Here is a 19,246-nt window from a genome sequence, read left to right as displayed (position 1 = left end):
CCATCATACTCACGAAAGATATTAAAAAGGTGAAGCGTATGAGACAAACTCAATTCCATTTTTTTTGTAGTTTTCTTTTATAAACTAGACTAGTGCTAAAACAAGAAACTAAAAGACTCGATTGCAAGATCTAAAGATATACCTTCAAGCACTCACCTCCCCGGCAACGGCGCCAGAAAAGAGCTTGATGTCTACTACGCAACCTTCTTCTTGTAGATGTTGTTGGACCTGCAAGTGCACAGGTTTGTAGGACAGTAGCAAATTTCCCTCAAGTGGATGACCTAAGGTTTATCAATCCGTAGGAGGCGTAGGATGAAGATGGTCTCTCTCAAGCAACCCTGCAACCAAATAACAAAGAGTCTCTTGTGTCCCCAACACACCCAATACAATGGTAAATTGTATAGGTGCACTAGTTCGGCGAAGAGATGGTGATACAAGTGCAAAATAGATAGTAGATATAGGTTTTTGTAAACTGCAAATATAAAAACAGCAAGGTAACGAATGATAAAAGTGAGAGTAAACGGTATTGCAATGATAGGAAACAAGGCCTAGGGTTCATACTTTCACTAGTGCAAGTTCTCTCAACAATAATAATATAGATAGATCATATAACGAGCCCTCAACATGCAACAAAGAGTCACTCCGAAGCCACTAATAACGGAGAACAAACGTAGAGATTATGGTAGGTACGAAACCACCTCAAAGTTATTCTTTCAAATCAATCCGTTGGACTATTCCTATAAGTGTCAGTTTTTACTAGAATAACACCTTAAGATACAAATCAACCAAAACCCTAATGTCACCTAGATACTCCATTGTCACCTCAAGTATCCGTGGGCATGATTATACGATATGCATCACACAATCTCAGATTTATCCAACCAACATAAAAGTACTTCAAATAGTGCCCCAAAGTTTCTACCGGAGAATCAAGAACGTGTGCCAACCCCTATGCATAGGTTCATGGGCGGAACCCGCAAGTTGGTCACCAAAACATACATCAAGTGGCACGTGATATCCCATTGTCACCACAGATAAGCACGGCAAGACATACATCAAGTGTTCATAAAAGACTCAATCCGATAAGATAACTTCAAAGGGGAAACTCAATTCATCACAAGAGAATAGAGGGGGAGAAGAAACATAAGATCCAACTACAATAGCAAAGCTCGGGATACATCAAGATCGTGCCATAGATGGAACACGAGAGAGAACACGAGAGAGAGAGATCAAACACATAGCTACTGGTACATACCCTCAGCCCCGAGGGAGAACTACTCCCTCCTCATCATGGATAGCGCCGGGATGATGAAGATGGCCACCGGAGATGGATCCCCCCTCCGGCAAGGTACCGGAAAGGGGTCCCAATTGGTTTTTCGTGGTTCTGGAAGCTTGCGGCGGCGGAACTCCCGATCTATCTTCTGTTCTGGAAGTTTTAGGGTACGTAGGTATATATGGGTGCAGGGAGAACGTCGGTGGAGCTACGGGGGGCCCACGAGGCAGGGGGCACGCCCAAGGGGGGAGGGCGTGCCCCCACCCTCGTGAGCACCCCCCGTATCTTCTGACGTGGGGTCCAAGTCCATCAGGTGGGTTTTCTTCCAAAAATAACTTCTCCAGTTGATTTCGTTCCGTTTTGACTCCGTCTGATATTCCTTTTCCTCGAAACACTGAAATAGGCATAAAACAGCAAATCTGGGCTGGGCCTCTGGTTAATAGGTTAGTCCCAAAAGTAATATAAAAGTGGATAATAAAGCCCAATATTGCCTAAAACAGTAGATAAAGTAGCATGGAGCAATCAAAAATTATAGATACGTTGGAGACGTATCACGGCGCTGGAGCTCCCGCTAACAGGAGCCTCCTCATTCCTGACTATGCAGCAGGCAGGCAGTAGGGGAGAAGGGAGGAGGAAGGAGGGAAGAGAAAGAAGGGACGAGGGAGGAAGGAAGGGACGGCCGGCGGACATCCAGCCGCCGCCGCCGGACGGTCGCCTTGAAAAGGGCTGGTTGGAAGAGGGGTACAAGGATGGGGAGCGAGAAATAAGGGAGCATGAGGCGCTGCCTGTGGGAGAGGGGCCGAGGTGGAGGGTGCTCTAGGCGGTGGGCTAGGTCGGAGGTACTCGGGAGGGCCAGCTGAAGCGACACTCCCAAACCCTAGCGTGCGGCGGCCGGCGGCAGCAGATCCTTTTGTGCACGAGTGCGGGTACGAGAGAAAACATACGCGAAGCGGTATGACTTGGCAATGGCAATGGTGGGTAAATACATTGCAACTTTCAGGGGACAGCTAAAAATGCCATGCCAAAGTTGGTGTAACGCCTACTGCGAAATTACATTGCGATGGTAGCTTTTGCAACTTCTGCTACCATTTCCCCGTCTTTGGTTAGCTTCTAGCTTTGAAAAGCTAGAAGTTGGTTCTAAAAGCTCAACCAAACACAGCCAGGCTACAAAGTCTAGAGATCTTCGAACTTATTCTGAACATTGGAAATCAGGAGTCACCTAGCAAGTTTTTTTCCCCACCATAGTCACATTCGGATAAATGTACATTTCATTCCCCAAAATCTCAACAATAGGGCACATAATAATGCCGCCATACTCTTCAAATCTCAATGTTAGCCCAACATGACTTGTAGTGGCAAATGTCATTTAGCTGATCACTGTCATCTGGTTCTAAAGCTAGGCAATCTAAATACTAATAATTGTAAAGTCACATATGTATCTTTTACTTGATCATTATAATGATAAGCGCTATCGGTGCCACCTCTTGGTTAAAAAAGAAACAGCCCAAACTATTGGACGGAACCTTCCACAAGGTTCCCAAAACTGGTGTTGGGAGATACATGATTTGGGCTGGTCAAGTTCGCTAGCCAGAAGGAAACAAGAGTGCGCGCAAGTTACCAGGAAGGAAGGAACTGATGCCCGAAGCGCTAAATAGGAATCGGTCATCTCGTTCGAGGCAGCTAGCAACACACTTGGTCTAAAGATAAAAATGTATCCAGCGAAACAAATACTCCGTTCTTATTTATTATCTTTTCTTTTTTGGTTTTTTCTATATTTTATTGTTTAGTTTCTCTGTTCTTTTAATTTTAATTTTTTTCACGGTTTTAATAAAAAAATAAAAAAGATGGAAATTAAAAAGAAATAACCAAGGAAAAACATTGAAAACTGGACAAAACAACTTCCAAACAAATAGTTGCAAAAACCGCCACTACCTGAAAACCCCACAAAAACCTCGCTACCTAAACCTTTGAAAGTTATACTAAAGGAGCATGAATTAATTTGGATCGGAGGGAGTATAATTTTTTTAATAAACATGAAACAGGTTCATTATTTCTTTAGAAGTATTAATTAATTTTAAATATTTTTAGTCAATTTGAAAAATATTCTGGATATCACATATTGTGAATTTTGAAAAATGTGTGAGAATATGAAAAAAGTTACGAATAAGAAAAAAGTTCATGAATTTGAGGAAAAGTCACACATTTTAAAACAAATCAAGAAAAGTTACAAAAAAACAAGTAAAAACCGGCTGAGAACACACTCAGGAAAAGAAAAAAAAACAGACGAGAATCTTCTGTAAGGTTCCCAAAACCGGTGGGAGCTTCAAGAAATGCAGTACTCTAAATGGGCCAGCCGAACACTTGCTAGGAGGGGTATGCGCCATGTACGCCATTTGGCGCCTTAAGCGTGAAATAGTTCTCTGCTCGTTACCATCATCTACTTTGCACAAAAGCTCTAAAAAACATAAGCTCCAAGATAATCTCCGAGTATCTATTTTAAGCTAAAAAGAAAGCTTTGAGCCTAGCATGTGTCAAATTCTGCGCCAGAAACAGCTCCTGCCGACTGTAATAGCCTTTATTAGGCGGCTTACAGGGAAAATGATCCCTTGCGAAGAACCAGGAATTTAAATGCTATCGTTCTATAATAAGAAAAGCAAAGTGAGAGAAGAGTATGTAAAACAGACTATGTAAGTGTGCATTGCATTTGATTTTTCGTGGAGTATACAAATGACTTATTACTGAACGAAATTCTGCAAGTTTACAGGTCATAAGATCATTTATATCCGCAAATTAACAAAAACATGGAAATGGGCAAATGTGCCGAGAGGGGATTTGCAAGTTTTGAACGGTTGAACTTAAAAAAAAAAAGGTACCCCGCGCGAATATACAAACCGGCTCGGCCCGGCCCACTTTTGCCACACCTGCCCTCCTCCTCGCCGGTCGCCACCCTCCATGGCGGGTGTCACCTCCACGGCCGCGGCCCCTCTCCCCGGCGCTTGCTCTCCACCCTCCTGCCTTCCCTTCCCTCGACACCAGGTAACCCGCTCAAACCGATCCCCCCTCTTCGGGCATCGGTGTTCCGCTGCAGCTTCTGCTTGTTTCGTTCGTGTCGTGCAGAAGGGGGTCGAGATTCCGCGTAGAGGAAACAACGGGAGCATGATACCCAAGTGGCCGCCGTCGTGGAGTCCTTCCTCATCAGGGAGTCCCTCCTCCTGCTCCGACCCGTTGGATTCAGCGGAGGACGACGGCTGCATCGTGAGGCTCGAGCAGTCCTTCAACATCTTCCTCACGGTGAGTGGCTGATACAGGCAGCTGGCTCCAGATTCCCGATGTACTGTAGATTTTAGCTCTGAATTTATTTTCAGCCTGTCTGAAGCTCTGAACATGAATCTGTTATCATTCATAACACTTGATGCTCTGTACCAGGAGCATTTCACTGCAACAAAAGAGCGATCACTCTTCCTGCATCACTACTTCTGCACCCTTAGCTCCCCCTTCAACAGGTTCACCTCTTGAAACAGTTTTAGCATTGGTCATCATTCGTTAGATCTCAGCCTTCTCTGCTCTTTTCAGAATGTTCAGGCCATTTCCTGTTGCAGCAGCTCCAACCAAGCGTACTTCACATAACAGCAGCCCCAAAAGCAGTCTATAAAAAATCCACGGTAGATCCACAGTGCTTGTTTCAGCTGGTGTAGATTATATGGGTTCACAACAATCAATCATATATGCATAACCTCATAAAATTGTTATACTGAATGCAAACGAACTTCCATACAGAAATAGGGCAACCACATAGCAAATATAACTATTTTTTTGGTGAAATTTCCCTATTCTTTAGTGCAGAAGTTACGGTGCAACCTTGACATCCAGAGTGACCCTGGCATCTGCAAGCTCAAATTCCACTGAAGTGGATGAAAACAAATCTTGCATAGAATGTAGTATAATCATAAGTATTTTACATGGAATCACGAAATCAAATAATAAGATACTTAGACTCATAGTTTTAAATAGCCGGCTATAGCCCCGCTATAGCCTTGCTATAGCCTTTTCAGCAGGGTGCCGTTAAATGGTCTCATGTACAAATAGTCCGCTATAGCCTGCTATAGCTGATTTTGAGGTCCGCTGCTATTTGGCATAGCCTGCTATTTAAAACATTGCTTAGACTACAACGGAATTCAGACTACAATGGAATCACGAACTATGGACTCTTATACGTTGGGTGACTTTGTTAAATGTCTCAAGCAGTTTTCATCCTTCAAACAACTCTCCCAACATCTCCTCCATGACTTTGGGACTATTGCTTCCGGCACTGACGGATTTTTCTAGCTCTCGATGCTCCTTCAGGTAGTCGTTGTAAGCTGAAATGACTCTCTTGATTATAGTTTCCCGCAGAAAGGATCGGAGGCCGGGGTCTGGTACCTTCCAGAATTTCTGAGCCTGGTACATATTATCAAATGCTGAATGGAATTTAGCCAGCAAAGTGGTGTTGATCCAACGACGGAGCGGTCCATGAAAATTCGATTTAGGTATATAGGACGCCACACGCTCCCAAGAAACATCGAGATAGCTATCCAGGTATTTCTCACATTCAGGGGTAAGTTTAAGTCCACTTTGGTGTCCACGCCACAGCTCAGGATTAAAAGATACAGGTTTCTCAGACACCACCTCAGCTATGAAATATGAATTGTTGAGCAGGAACAAATACCTGAGGCTTGGATCTGAGCACAGCTCCGACTTTTGAAGCAAATTTTCCAGATAATTGGTCGCGTGATTTATCATATCTTCAAAATTTTCTGTGCTGTGTCTATGTGTGGTGTTCAACTGCGTCCAAGCACGTGCTTTCCTCATCAACACTACGTAATCCACCATCAACCGGATGTTCTTGTGAACTTCGCCTCCTCCTCCCAGAATCTTGGTGGCCCAAGAGTTAATGTCCTCCATGAGTGTCCACCTCAGCAGCAGCTTCATCGTTTTGCATATGGACTCCATTAACTTGCCCACTTCGCAATGCTTTGGGCATCCCAATTAGAGACCGCGTGCATTGTGGACATGGCATCTGATGCACGGCACAAGCAGATATACATTTGTAGCATGGCTAGTAGCTTCTCCCTGTTAACCTGGAGGTCCTGAATGATGGCATCGACAAAGACGAGCATTGTTGAGACGCTCACTGTGGCAAACCGTGTGGCCGCTGGGGTGTTGCTGACGGTTGTGACTTGTGACCAGCTTTTGGTCGATAAAGTGGCAATAATTATGGTGAGAGCTCGGATCCACCTCTCGACCAATTCTTGGAGCGAGTACGTGGATGCCTCTTGTAGATGGAGCTGCAGGCATACATCGAGAACCCAGTCGACGTCCAGCTCGGCGAACCAATTCCTCAGCGAAGGATCCTTGCCAAATGTTTGCGCGAGAGATACGGTGTGGAATGCTTGTACCATGCGTTCCGTGTAGCCGTCGCTGATCATTCTCTGAGCAATCTTCGTGAGCTTGATGGTACCCATGTCCGCTGCGCCGACGGACACTGAGTTGGAGGAGCCGGAGGTGTTGGACCTCGACCTCGAGGCACCAGAGTCGCTGGATCCGCTCTGACGGGAGAACGTCGATCTGATGCGCCAGTCGGAGCAGACGACGCTGACGCTCCGGATTGAGTCACGGTAGGAGTTGGGCGGCGGGCCGAAGGCATCCGTGAAGCCGGTGGTGCTCTCCTCCGGAACGGAGGCAAGCCGCGACGGCGTGCTGCTACCTTGGAATAGCTCTCGGCTCTCCTCTGGCACGGAAGCAAGCTGCCCCTCCGTGTCTGTGCTGCTACTTTGTAATAGGACCCTGAGACTAGTATACACGTGGTCCGCCATGCTGCTACTTTGTAAAGCTCGAAAAGATTGGCAGGGGAGCAAACTATGAGAAGTGCCGGCCCGGAATCAACACTAATGGCCGATGATGTAACGATAATTTCGATGAGAGTTTCCATTATAACAAAGCATCTATATCTGAAAAAGATTACGCTTTGAGGTTTACCCATATGTGTGAAAATGACTTCTTGGTTATCTTGATGGTGACGCGTGTAATAAATTGGGAGATCACCGTGTACAGTTACGTGGTGGCTGTAGATTCTCGCTCAAAATTTTCTTAACGTGTGTAGCTATTCTGTTGGTGCGGCTAGAGATTTCGGTTGCATGTGGGCCAGCATGGTCCATTGACTTCGCAGCCCAAGATTTCTCCCGTGGTTCTATGCTTGTTCTCTTTATCAACTAGATAATCCCTCACGCGTTGCTGCGGATATTTGCTCCGAAATATATATTAAAAAGATGTAATAAAATAATGTAATGACAAATAATACTAAACAATTGTATACACCGTTCACCATATTAATTTTTTGTTCCTAAATTCCTAACATGTTTATCTTAAAAATCACATTCTCTAATTAAAAGTGGTCTGAAATTAGCACTCATTAGTAATAACATGGTCCCAATAAACATTAGAAAGTTTGAACACAACACGATGAAAATTTGCTTAGCTTGCCTTTCTGAAATTGAGGCAAATATGTGCAATCTGCTAAAATCAGCTGGTTGAGATAATAATGGGTATAAATTGAAATTTTGGCTGACCTTGAAGACAATAATTATGAAAAATTGCATTACGCAAGCTAGTGGAAACCATTACTCAGCATCCGGTCATATTTGTCCATGTGCCATTATCCCCAACCATGGTGAGAATAACAATTTTGCTGCACGCGAGAAGTTCTCCTTTTAGATTGTCCAACAACAAAGATCAGTGAAAATCTAAAAGGACTTAAGTGTAGCAAAAGAATAGGCAGGAATCTAAAATAAAAAGAAGGACAATGATATTTGGCAACAGTGTGCCCGATAGAAAATTTACCTTACCTGTTGATCACCCGCCAGCTAACCAGGCCAAACACCCCGCCAGATAACCAGGCCGATCGCTGTACAAGGCCCAACAGAAAATGCCATCCCCCCACGACGCACTTTCCAGATCGCAACTTTCCCCCACCCCCCTTACCTTCCACGCAAGTATACCCTCTCTCACCCTCCCCACCAGCCACCCGCCCCTCCCCCCTACACAACTGCTCAAAATCAACACCAAAGACCTACCCCTCCTCCAGATCTGGATCAAACAAGAGCAGATCATCAGGGGAGCAGTGGAAATTACCAGGGATACGGCAAAGAAATCACCAGGCAACATCACCTCACCCTGGTAAGAATCAAAGACTCATCCAAAAATCTCCAAAAAATTCTGCTTAATACAAAGACTTACCCCACCCCCACCAGACCCCCTCCCAATCTGTGCAAAAATTACCATCCTTTCACCACTAGAAAAACAGAATAAGCAGACTTCTCTCATAATTTTGCCTATTGCAGTGAGTTACCAATCAACTAAGTGCAAAATTACCAGCCCCCGTAGTTTTTGTTAACAACTTCATGCAACAAAACAGAGTACCCAAAAAATACCCCATTCCCCTGCTACACTAAACATAGATTTTGTGTTCTACCATGGAAAAATAAAGACAAAAAAAAGGAGAGAGGAAACTTTATTGACCACAAAAATCATTCTCTCATACAATGGAAGATGCATTGCAAAAAAGGTACATTTTTCAGTCTACAAGAATGTTATACTGCATGAAGTAATCAAGTTATCAATTTGTACATAGTAAAAGTTATTATCCACTTTAGCTAAGTACTAACATTGGATAAAGAAAAGTGCTGCCTTTTAATGGAGATGCTCATGTTGTACTGTAAATTCTCCTGTTTAGTGTTCTTCCCAATCACCCCTGCGATTCTTGCCTTCAAACACCTATGTAAAGAGTAAAACAAAGCAATGAGTTTCAAAAAAATAGTGAACACGTATAAATGTGTACTAACGTGCAAACGTGAAAACAAATCAAGCAAGAGTAGATAAATGGATGCTAGCATAGGATATAATGCAGAGGATGGAGGAGGGGGTAGAATGCATGAAGAAGGCGATGCAGCGCGCACACCAATCAGCAATTCAGCATACCCAAACATCATGGGGACAGGTAAAATTACCAACATTACTGTTTACATATCATCATGGAATGAAAAACCCAGTCTTATACTTTACTATTGAAGTGGGTTTGAAACTTACCAGCATTGGTGCACACATATTACCAGGTCTAGAAAATGCAAATTACCAGGGTTTTTTAGGCATAAAGAATAGTTTACTATTGAAGTGGGTTTGAAACTTACCAGCATTGGTGCACACATATTACCAGGTCCAGAAAATGCAAATTACCAGGGTTTTTTAGGCATAAAGAATAGTTTATATTGAAGTGGGTTTGAAACTTACCAGCACTGGTGCACACATATTACCATGTCCATAGGATGCAAATTACCAGGGTCTTTTAGGCAGAAAAGAATGCTTTACTGTTGAAGTTGGTTTGTAAATTACCAGCATTGGTGCACTCATAGTACCAGGTTCAGAGTATGCAAATTATCAGGGTTGTTTAGGCATGAAAAAGAAAGGTACATTCACTGAATCTTCAGAAAACTACCATGATGGAAAACTGTTATTTATCATGTAATATTCCACTAATCTACCAGGCCAAAATGCAGGTGCTCGGGCAATCAGCGCAAACAACAGCTTGCCCAGTGGTGGAACAAGTGCACATAGTGCTGGAACAAATGCAAGCACAAGAGCTAGGAGCCTTGGAGAGCAGACAATAAGTGAACGAGCAACTCCAGAATCTGCTGGGATCGATGCTGATATGGAAGGCATCAATATGGAGGCATATTCCACACCTAAGCCACCTTTGCAAGGGACAAAATTTGACACCATGGAGAGCGCACGTGACCACTACAGCACCTACGCGCACAGAACTGGCTTTGCAATTAGGCAACAATTCAAGAAAGAGAGGGTTGATGGAACTATAAGCAGGGTGCTACTAGTTTGTACAAAATATGACAAACGACGCAAGGACAGGGATGAGCTGCAAGATGTGGAAAACCCAGACAGCATTGTCAAGAAGAGGAAAAAAAGAAAGTTGTTAGGACTGAATGTGAAGCGCACATGTACCTATCCCACGATGATGCATGGTGGACTGTTGACCGTTTCGAGGACACCCACAATCACCCCCTGATCAAAAAGCCTTCCCTAACAAAATTCTTATCATCACATCGGTACATTCCGAAGGAGGAGCAGGACTTCTTGAGCGTTCTGCACGGATGCAACGTTGAGACTGCGAGGCAGATGCAGCTGATGTCATGGTTCTACGGGAGCGCTAAAGACGTACCCTACACGACACAAGACATTGCTAATCAATGAGCTAAGTTCCGCTTAGAGCACCGCCACAAGGACGTTAGGAGCACAATTGCATACTTCCAAGAGATGAGGGCCAAAGATTCATATTTATATTGGAGAATCAAACTTGATGATGAGGACAGGGTTGAGAACTTGTTCTGGATAGATGGCGCATCACGCAGGGCATATACAAAGTATAATGACTGTTTGTCATTTGACACGACTACATGACAAACATGTACAAGATGCCGTGTGCACCATTCATTGGAATTAATAACCATGGTCAATCCATCCAGTTTAGGTGTGGCTTCGTTCGAAACGAACTAAAGGAAAACTTTGTCTGGCTGTTTAACACATTCCTCCATGCAATGGGTGGTGTTGCCCCTAAAAACATCATCACAGACCAGGACTTTGCAATGAGGAGTGCAATCGACGAGGTCTTCTTGAACATAATACACAGAAATTGCCGCTGGCATATAATGAAGAAGGCGCAGGAGAAACTTGGAAAACTTATGGCTGATGATAAACCACTAAACAGGGCGTTCAAAGACTGTGTCGACAACAGCTTGACTGGTACGTACCTAATCTGTTGACCCATTTTAATTACCGTGCAGCAAACTTGAGAAGCCATATAAATATATGTGATGCACAAGTTACCATGCGTGGGTCTACACAAGTTACCATGATGTAGTTAGCTATATTACCAGGGGGCAGTCACATATGTTGATACCAACTTGTGGTTTAGGAAAGTTACCAGATCTGGAAAAACTGTTCAATAAAGTTACCATCTAACAACTAAGAAAAGTTACCGGCATACTTGTACTTTAATTACCAATGATTGTGTATGATGTTGTAATTGTCTAATGTTTTATGTATCACAGAGGAAGAGTTTGAAAACAAATGGTGGGCAATGATGGATGAACATGGCCAGATCGACAACGAACATTTTCAATGGCTGTGGAAAAATAGGAAATGTTGGGCCCGAGTGTACTACATGAAGCATTTTTTCCATTCTTGCAGACAACTGCAAGAAGCGAGGGATTCAATGCTGTGCTCAAGAAGTACGTGAACCCCAACAACTCATTGATTGAATTCGCAACTCAATACACTGCAATCCAGGAGAAAGTAATGGTGGCTGTGGCGAAAAAGCAAGTGGAAACAATTTACAAAGAGGCATACATGTATTCGTTGAACCCAATCGAGTTACAGATGCGAGGGATATACACACAAAATCTGTTCTCCAAGTTCCAGGTAGAGATGAAGCTAAAGACTGCTTAAGGATGCGACACTTTGCAAGATGGAACCTTCAGGATGTGGTCACTCCGAGGCATACTACCAAAGTATGGGGATAGGGACTACCATGTGCAGGCGAACAAGGATGAAGGGGTATACTCATGCACTTGCTGCAAGTTTGATCGCGATGGGCTATTATGCGCACACATACTACGAGTAATGGAACAGATTGGAGTCTACGAGATACCAAGGAGGTATATCCTGGATAGGTGGACATGGGATCCAGAAGAGGATCTTGTTCAGCCTGATTACCAACAGCCAACAGTTAAGAAGGGTATGACAGAGGAAGGAAAAAATATCATGAGATATACATCTATTCTGAATGATTTCAAGGAACAGGCAAAAGACGCTTGCACTACTGATGAAGGGATGGCATTGGCAAGGAAACATGTTAATGCTTTCAGAGACGACATGGATGCACTAAAAAAGAAGCAGCTAAAGAAAGCAAAAAAGGAAAAAGATGAGGGAAAAGCAGGGCCGGCCCTGTGTTTTGGGAGGCCCTAGGCGGACTCGGTGACATGGGCCCCTATGTAACTTTCAACCATACATGTTTAGTTTAAAATTTGACTATAATAATTCAACTGACTCCATCGACAATAATAATACTAAAAAGATAGCAAAATGTAATTAACATGCCATGATTACCTCAAATAAGAACCAAATTTGATTGACTCCATCGACAACAATAATACTTCAGTGCTATTTTCTTTCTTTGGACATTTCTTGATGCAAAGTCATTAAGGGCACAATCAAGATCAACATTGTCCAAGATATCCTTCTCAATGCAGCACATAGCCAAGCCATTTAATCTATCTTGCAACATAGTTGACCTCAAAAAAGTTTTCAGTAGTTTTAGTTTAGAGAAACTTCTTCCAGTCGAGGCTACACACTGTTAAGAGGATCCGATAGGCAACAGAGACATTTAGATAGCAGTCTACAACCATAACAAACTGAAGAATCTCAAGCGCTGAGATGAAACCATCTGGCAAAGTTAGCTGCAACACTTTTACCTCAGAGACAAAATCATGAAGATCAACATTAGATGAGTTATCATCAGAAAAAGCTTTTGCAAAAGTAGTGCAACATTCCCATAGACTGCTATCATCCAAGGACTTCAGATTTTTTTTAAATTGAATAAGAAACCAAACACGTTTTCAAATTTCTTCAATTGATCAAAGCGACTGGTCAATGAAAGAATTGCATTGTCAACTATGTAAAGTACTTGCTCAAAGAACCAATCAGTGTTTGAAGTTTGAGATCAGTTTCTTTCTTTCTGCTCCCTTTTTCATCACCAACAATTGCTTCTTATTAGGCAACATAGCGGGATATAATGTCCTAAAATCATGAAGAAAAGAGGGTACAAAGAATTAAAAATTTATACATCAGATGATTGAAACCCTAGACATACATGTGGATAGTTGAATACGTACATACTAAATAAAAAATATAATATAATACTACTGAAATTGTCAAATTGGGATCTGGGGGGGATGGATCAGGTCATCAGGAACATGGATGGATCATGGATACGTATGTACTATTACTAACTCTGTGGATTGTGGTGTGCTCACGGGCTGAAGAAACTGTCGGATGGAGTGGGTCATGGATTACCTCGTTGGCTCTTTGCAGACTTTGGGCTATCGGACTGCTGTGCGGCGCGCGCACACTGGTAGAAAAAGGGCCTATAGTCCCGGTTCGTAAGGGCCTTTAGTCCCGGTTCCTGAACCGGGACTAAAGTGTCGGTACTAATGCCCCGACCCTTTAGTCCCGGTTCAATCTAGAACCGGGACTGATGGGCCTCCATGTGGGCAGTGCGCAGAGCCCAGGCAGGAGACCCTTTGGTCCCGGTTGGTGGCACCAACCGGGACCAATAGGCATCCACGCGTCTGCATTTCTATGGCTGGGGTTTTTTTTTGAAAGGGGGGGGGGGGTTGGGGTTTTTGGGGGGTTAATTTAGGTGTTTCATATATTGTGTTAGCTAGCTATAATTAATAGAGAGAAGTGTCCTCTCTTACGTCCGTGCTTGGTCGACGCTACGTACTATACACACGTATAGAGAGGACTAGACACGCTAGTTAGCTAGTAAGCAAACAAAGGAAACAGAAGATCGTCATGAACATATATGCATACAGAGAGAAGTGATATCGACCACCTCTCCTTCTCCGAGAGATTGGTCGAACAACAAGTTCTCGTATATCTATCCAACACTACCGGCTACATATATACAATAATTATCTCTTACAAATATAATCATACGGACTCATGGTCCACATAGTATTCTCCGTCTTCAGCGATCACTTGGTCAAGAAAGAATGCCACCAATTCCTCTTGAATTGCTCGCATGCGAGCTGGTGCTAGGAGTTCATCCCGCTTCCGAAACATCTAATTTGAAGAAGGAGGTCAATACATATATATATGAGTGAATGAAACTCAATACAAATGATGGTAATAAAATAAAATTATGAATGTTGTTATTTACGTACTTCATATTGTTCGTCAGAGTACCCGCCCCGCTCACAGGTCGTGTGGCGGATGGACTCGCAGACGTAGTATCCACAGAAATCTTCCCTTGTTCCTGCCACAACCACTTTACAAGAAATAGAGGTCAATCAAACTGATAAGCAAGAATGCTAAATGGTATTGATGAAACTAGCGCTTGAATCACTAGGAGATGCGCGGAACATGCTACTATAGTACTTACTTTCGGGTGTCTAAATTCCAGCTCCTTCGGCAGTCCCGGAACTTTTCTAGTGAATTTTCTCCAAACCCTGCCGGACAAAGAAAACAATTACTTGATATCAGGAAATGAACAAAGTTGCTGATATGGTGGGTAATGATCGACTTAACTTACTTCTTGAGGATTTCAGTCATGTCCGCATACTCTTGGGGATCTTTTCGTTTAGAGTCCAAGACGGTTACTACTCCCTGCTCAAGCCTAATCTCTAGGAGAATATAGTGGAAACTGCACACGCATGCATAACTCATCAATTACATTACTATAACCTGGACTAATATATAAGGGAAACCGAATATGCACAAGACAGTAATACTCACTTGAAGTTGTAAGGAAAGAGTATTATATATTTGTTTTCATTTTTTTTGAATGATCGTAGCAAGTTGGCCTCGGTATCTCCGGGACGATGTTCAACCTCAGTTGCATCTATGAGATACGTGTTAACGAACCCATTATCACCGATTTTTCTTTTCTTCAATTCGGCGATCTTCATTCTGCATAATATAGTGAGGATAATTATAAATACATGCAATGAAAGAGATGAGCTATATAGAGAGACTTAATGACAGAAGTAGTAGTACTTACAGACAGTAGCAGGTGATCGTTGTTTTATCGAGGGCCAATTGATTGAAAAACTGATAGAACTCCTCAAATGGAGGCAACAGTTCAATTCCAACGAGGTCATGCTCCGGTTTAACTCTTGCATACAAAGTACTCCTCCCCCCAGACTCTCTGCAGATTTTCAAGTACCAATCATGTAATCTTCACATCATCGTTGTTAAAGATTTTTCATCTTTGACGAGAGGCTTCCCGTACTCGTATCTGTGTATCTGCACCTCCATGGGATCATAATGTACATCGTCGGGCAGGTAATCGTCAACATTGCCATAACCGGGCACCATCCTCGGATCGACGATGTCGCTAGGCACCTTGAGGGGGGGCACGATTGCTTCGCTTGTTCGCCGAGCTGGCAATTTGTTTCCTAGCTGCTCGTCGTTCTTTCAGCCTTTGATCACTGACTGTACTTCCCGACCGCTCCGCTTCGGCCCATGTCTTTGCAATAATGCGCTCATAGTTGCCTTTCGACGGAGACTTGGGTGGTTTTGCCAGGGCAGCCAGAGTGCGCTTCACTTTCACCGGATCTACCTTCTCCTCCGGAGGTGGATGTCTCTTTGCTTTCAACCCTTTAAACCAGTCATCCACTTCGGTTCGCGCGATCTTCGCGTTCTCCTCCGGGGTCCTCTCGTATGGTAACTTCTCTGGAGTCTTCAGAGAAGGACCGAATCTGTATGTCCTCCCGCCTCTGGTTGTACTGCTAGACGCCGACCGAGAAGACGGAGTGGTTGTCTTCTTTACATGCTTACGAGGCGGAGGAGAAGGACTACGACGCGCCAGAGCAGCTGGAGCGGCGGCAGGTCTCTTCCGCCCTTGCTGACGAGGCGGAGAAGGAGGAGGCTGGCTGCTCGGGCGCGTCGGCGCAGGCGGAGAAGGAGGCGGAGTGCCGCCACGCGCCGGAGAAGGAGCCGGCCAAGGGCCCTGATCGTCACTCGCCGGAGGAGGAGGCGGTGGAGGAGGCGGAGTGCCCTGACTCGCCGGAGGAGGAGGAGGAGGCGGAGGCGTCCAGTTCGGAAGGTTGATGAGCTCCTTTCGCCATAGGCATGGAGTCTTCAGAGCAGACCCCAGCCGAGTCTCCCCTTCACCGGTAGGGTGGTCAAGCTGGAGGTCCTCAAATCCCTCCGTTATTTCATCCACCATCACCCTAGCATATCCTTCTGGAATCGGCCGGCAGTGAAAAGTTGCGCCGGGTTCAGTAGGATAAACAGAGCCAACAGCCGCCTTGACCTTCAAATTCATCCATTGCGTCATAAGGTGGCAATTTTGAGACTCCGTGATAGCATCCACGGGATAGCTGGCAGGAGCCGTCAAGGCATGCTCCGGCTGAAGCATCTCGGTGGAAGCCACGCTGCTTCTGCACTGAGATGGCGGGGTAGCTTCGGGGGAGGCTTCGGCAGTACGTTTGCTGTGATTTGCTTCTCGTTCCTCTATCGCGTCTACCCTTGCTTGCAACGCCTGCATTTGGGTCTGCTGCACTTTTTTCCTCCTCTCATGGGATTTGTAACCGCCTGTGTCCGGAAACCCAACCTTCCACGGAATGGAGCCTGGCGTGCCTCGTGTCTGTCCAGGGTGCTCAGAATTCCCGAGGGCCATTGTGAGCTCGTCGTTCTCTCTGTCTGGAAAGAACGTCCCTTCCTGCGCTGCTTTGATATACTACTTAAGCTTCCTGACTGGTATGTCCATTTGATCGTTCGTCTAAATGCACTTCCCTGTTACAGGGTCCAAGGTTCCGTCAGCCTCGAATAACCAAGTCCGGCAACGGTCTGGCCAGTTAATTGTCTCTGGTTTGATCCCTTTATCAACCATATCATTCTCAGTCTTGGACCACTTAGGTCGGGCTACGAGGTAGCCACCTGACCCCGTGCGATGGTGAAGCTTCTTCTTCGCAGCATTTTGCTTGTTTGTCGCCGACATCTTCTTACTCTTTTCCGATGTCTTGTGGGCCACAAATGCGGGCCAGTGATCTCTGATCATCTCATATCTGCCCTTGAATTCTGGTGTCTCATTATTTTTGACAAACTTATTCAGCTCTTTCTTCCACCTCCTGAATAGTTCTGCCATCCTCTTAAGAGCAAAAGACTTGATTAATTTCTCTTTAACTGGGTTCTTTGGATTATCCTCTGGCGGTAGGGTGAAATTTGACTTCAGCTCAGTCCAAAGATCATTTTTCTGCATATCATTGGCATAAGACACCTCAGGGTCTTTTGTAGCCGGCTTAAACCATTACTGGATGCTTATCGGGATCTTGTCCCTAACCAGAACCCCGCACTGAGCAACAAATGCGCTCTTTGTCCGGAGGGGTTCAATCGGTTGGCCGTCGGGCGCGATTGCTATGATCTCAAACTTTTCATCCGAGCTCAACTTTTTCTTCGGGCCTCGTCTCTTTACCGAAGTTGTGCTCGATCTGGAGGGCTAGAAAAAAGAACAAAGACTTAATTAATATGTGTACATACCAAAACAATGAATGCATCAATCAGCTAGTCAGCACAGGCTTAACTAATATATATACCTGGACGGACTCGGTTCGGTCACCGGAGCCGTCGTCACGGTCTCCTTCTTGCACCGGCATTGGGTCACCGGAGCCGTCCTCATGTTCTTCTTCTTGCACCGGCATTAGGTGACCGTAGCCAGCTTGTTCACCCTCTCCTTCCAGACCATCGGTTTCGTTGAGAAACAACGAGACGGCATCACTTTTCCTTCTGCGATTATGTCCCTCAACAATGCTTCTTTTGCTTCGTCTAGGGCGGTGTCCATAGTTTCTACAAATATTTACAACATGGCAATTATTATTCGAACATGGCAGATGGATATATTAGTGCCAAACGTAGAACTAGCTACCTAATCATAGTAAGCTATCGGGAGGGGGTATATATCGACAACGACGACACTACATCTATGTCCCTCGACGACCCTCGTTCCCGATAAAAAAAGAGGAAGAAGAAGAAAAAAAAAGAGGAGAAGAAAGAATAGAGGAGAAGAACTCCTCTATTCTTTCTTCTCCTCTTTTTTTTCTTCTTCCTCTTCTTTTTTTATCCTCTTCTTCCTCTCATGTTCGAGAGGATCGCCGAGGGGTCGGGAGGTTGCCTAGTGTCAAAGGATTCAACAAAACCATGTCTTCATCATTAGGCGAAAGTAACATGTGCATGATGGTACGAAGCTCTTCAAAGTTGTTCTGGAACGGAGTCCCAGATAGGATAATTCGCTTTTTGGTACAAAGTTCAGCAAGAGCCTTCCGAATATCGCTATTTGGAAGGCCTTTGCTGAACTCATACCAAAAGGCGGATTATCCTATCCGGGACTCCATTCCAGAACAACTTTGCAGAACTTCGTACCAACATGCCCTGGTTACTTCCGGAGAATGATGAAGGCATGGATTTCTTTAATACTTTGACACTAGGAAACCTCTCTCGACCCCTCGGTGATCCTCGACCCCTCGAACCCTCGATGACCCTGGAACCCTCGACCCCTCGGCGATCCTCTTCTTCCTCTCATGTTCGAGAGGATCGCCGAGGGGTCGGGAGGTTGCGTGGTGTCAAAGGATTCAACAAAACCATGTCTTCATCATTAGGCGAAAGTAACATGTGCATGATGGTACGAAGCTCTTCAAAGTTGTTCTGGAACGGAGTCCCAGATAGGATAATTCAATTTTTGGTACAAAGTTCAGCAAGAGCCTTCCGAATAACGCTATTTGGAAGGCCTTTGCTGAATTCGTACCAAAAGGCGGATTATCCTATCCGGGACTCCATTCTAGAACAACTTTGCAGAACTTCGTACCAACATGCCCTGGTTACTTCCGGCTAATGATGAAGGCATGGATTTCTTCAATACTTTGACACTAGGAAACCTCTCTCGACCCCTCGGTGATCCTCGACCCCTCGAACCCTCGACGACCCTGGAACCCTCGACCCCTAGACGACCCTGGAACCCTCGACCCTCGACCCTATAGAACCCTCGAATCCTCGACCCTGAAACCCTCGACCCTTGACCCCTTAACGACCCTCGACCCTCTACCCTAGTTCCCGACCCTCGCCCCCTCGGCGATCCTCGACACCCTCGTT

General features: G+C 44.7%; 1 pseudogene; it reads right to left on the bottom strand.

The window, feature by feature from the left end:
* Positions 1 to 5,521: 5,521 nt before the first annotated feature.
* On the bottom strand, positions 5,522 to 7,125 carry LOC119358344 (annotated as a pseudogene).
* Between the last annotated feature and the right edge of the window lie 12,121 nt (positions 7,126 to 19,246).

This window comes from Triticum dicoccoides, chromosome 2A (genome assembly GCF_002162155.2).
Source record: "Triticum dicoccoides isolate Atlit2015 ecotype Zavitan chromosome 2A, WEW_v2.0, whole genome shotgun sequence".
NCBI classification, from domain to species: Eukaryota; Viridiplantae; Streptophyta; class Magnoliopsida; order Poales; family Poaceae; genus Triticum; species Triticum dicoccoides.
Note: the sequence above shows the minus strand (reverse complement) of the source record. Positions and strands in the feature narration are given on the sequence as shown.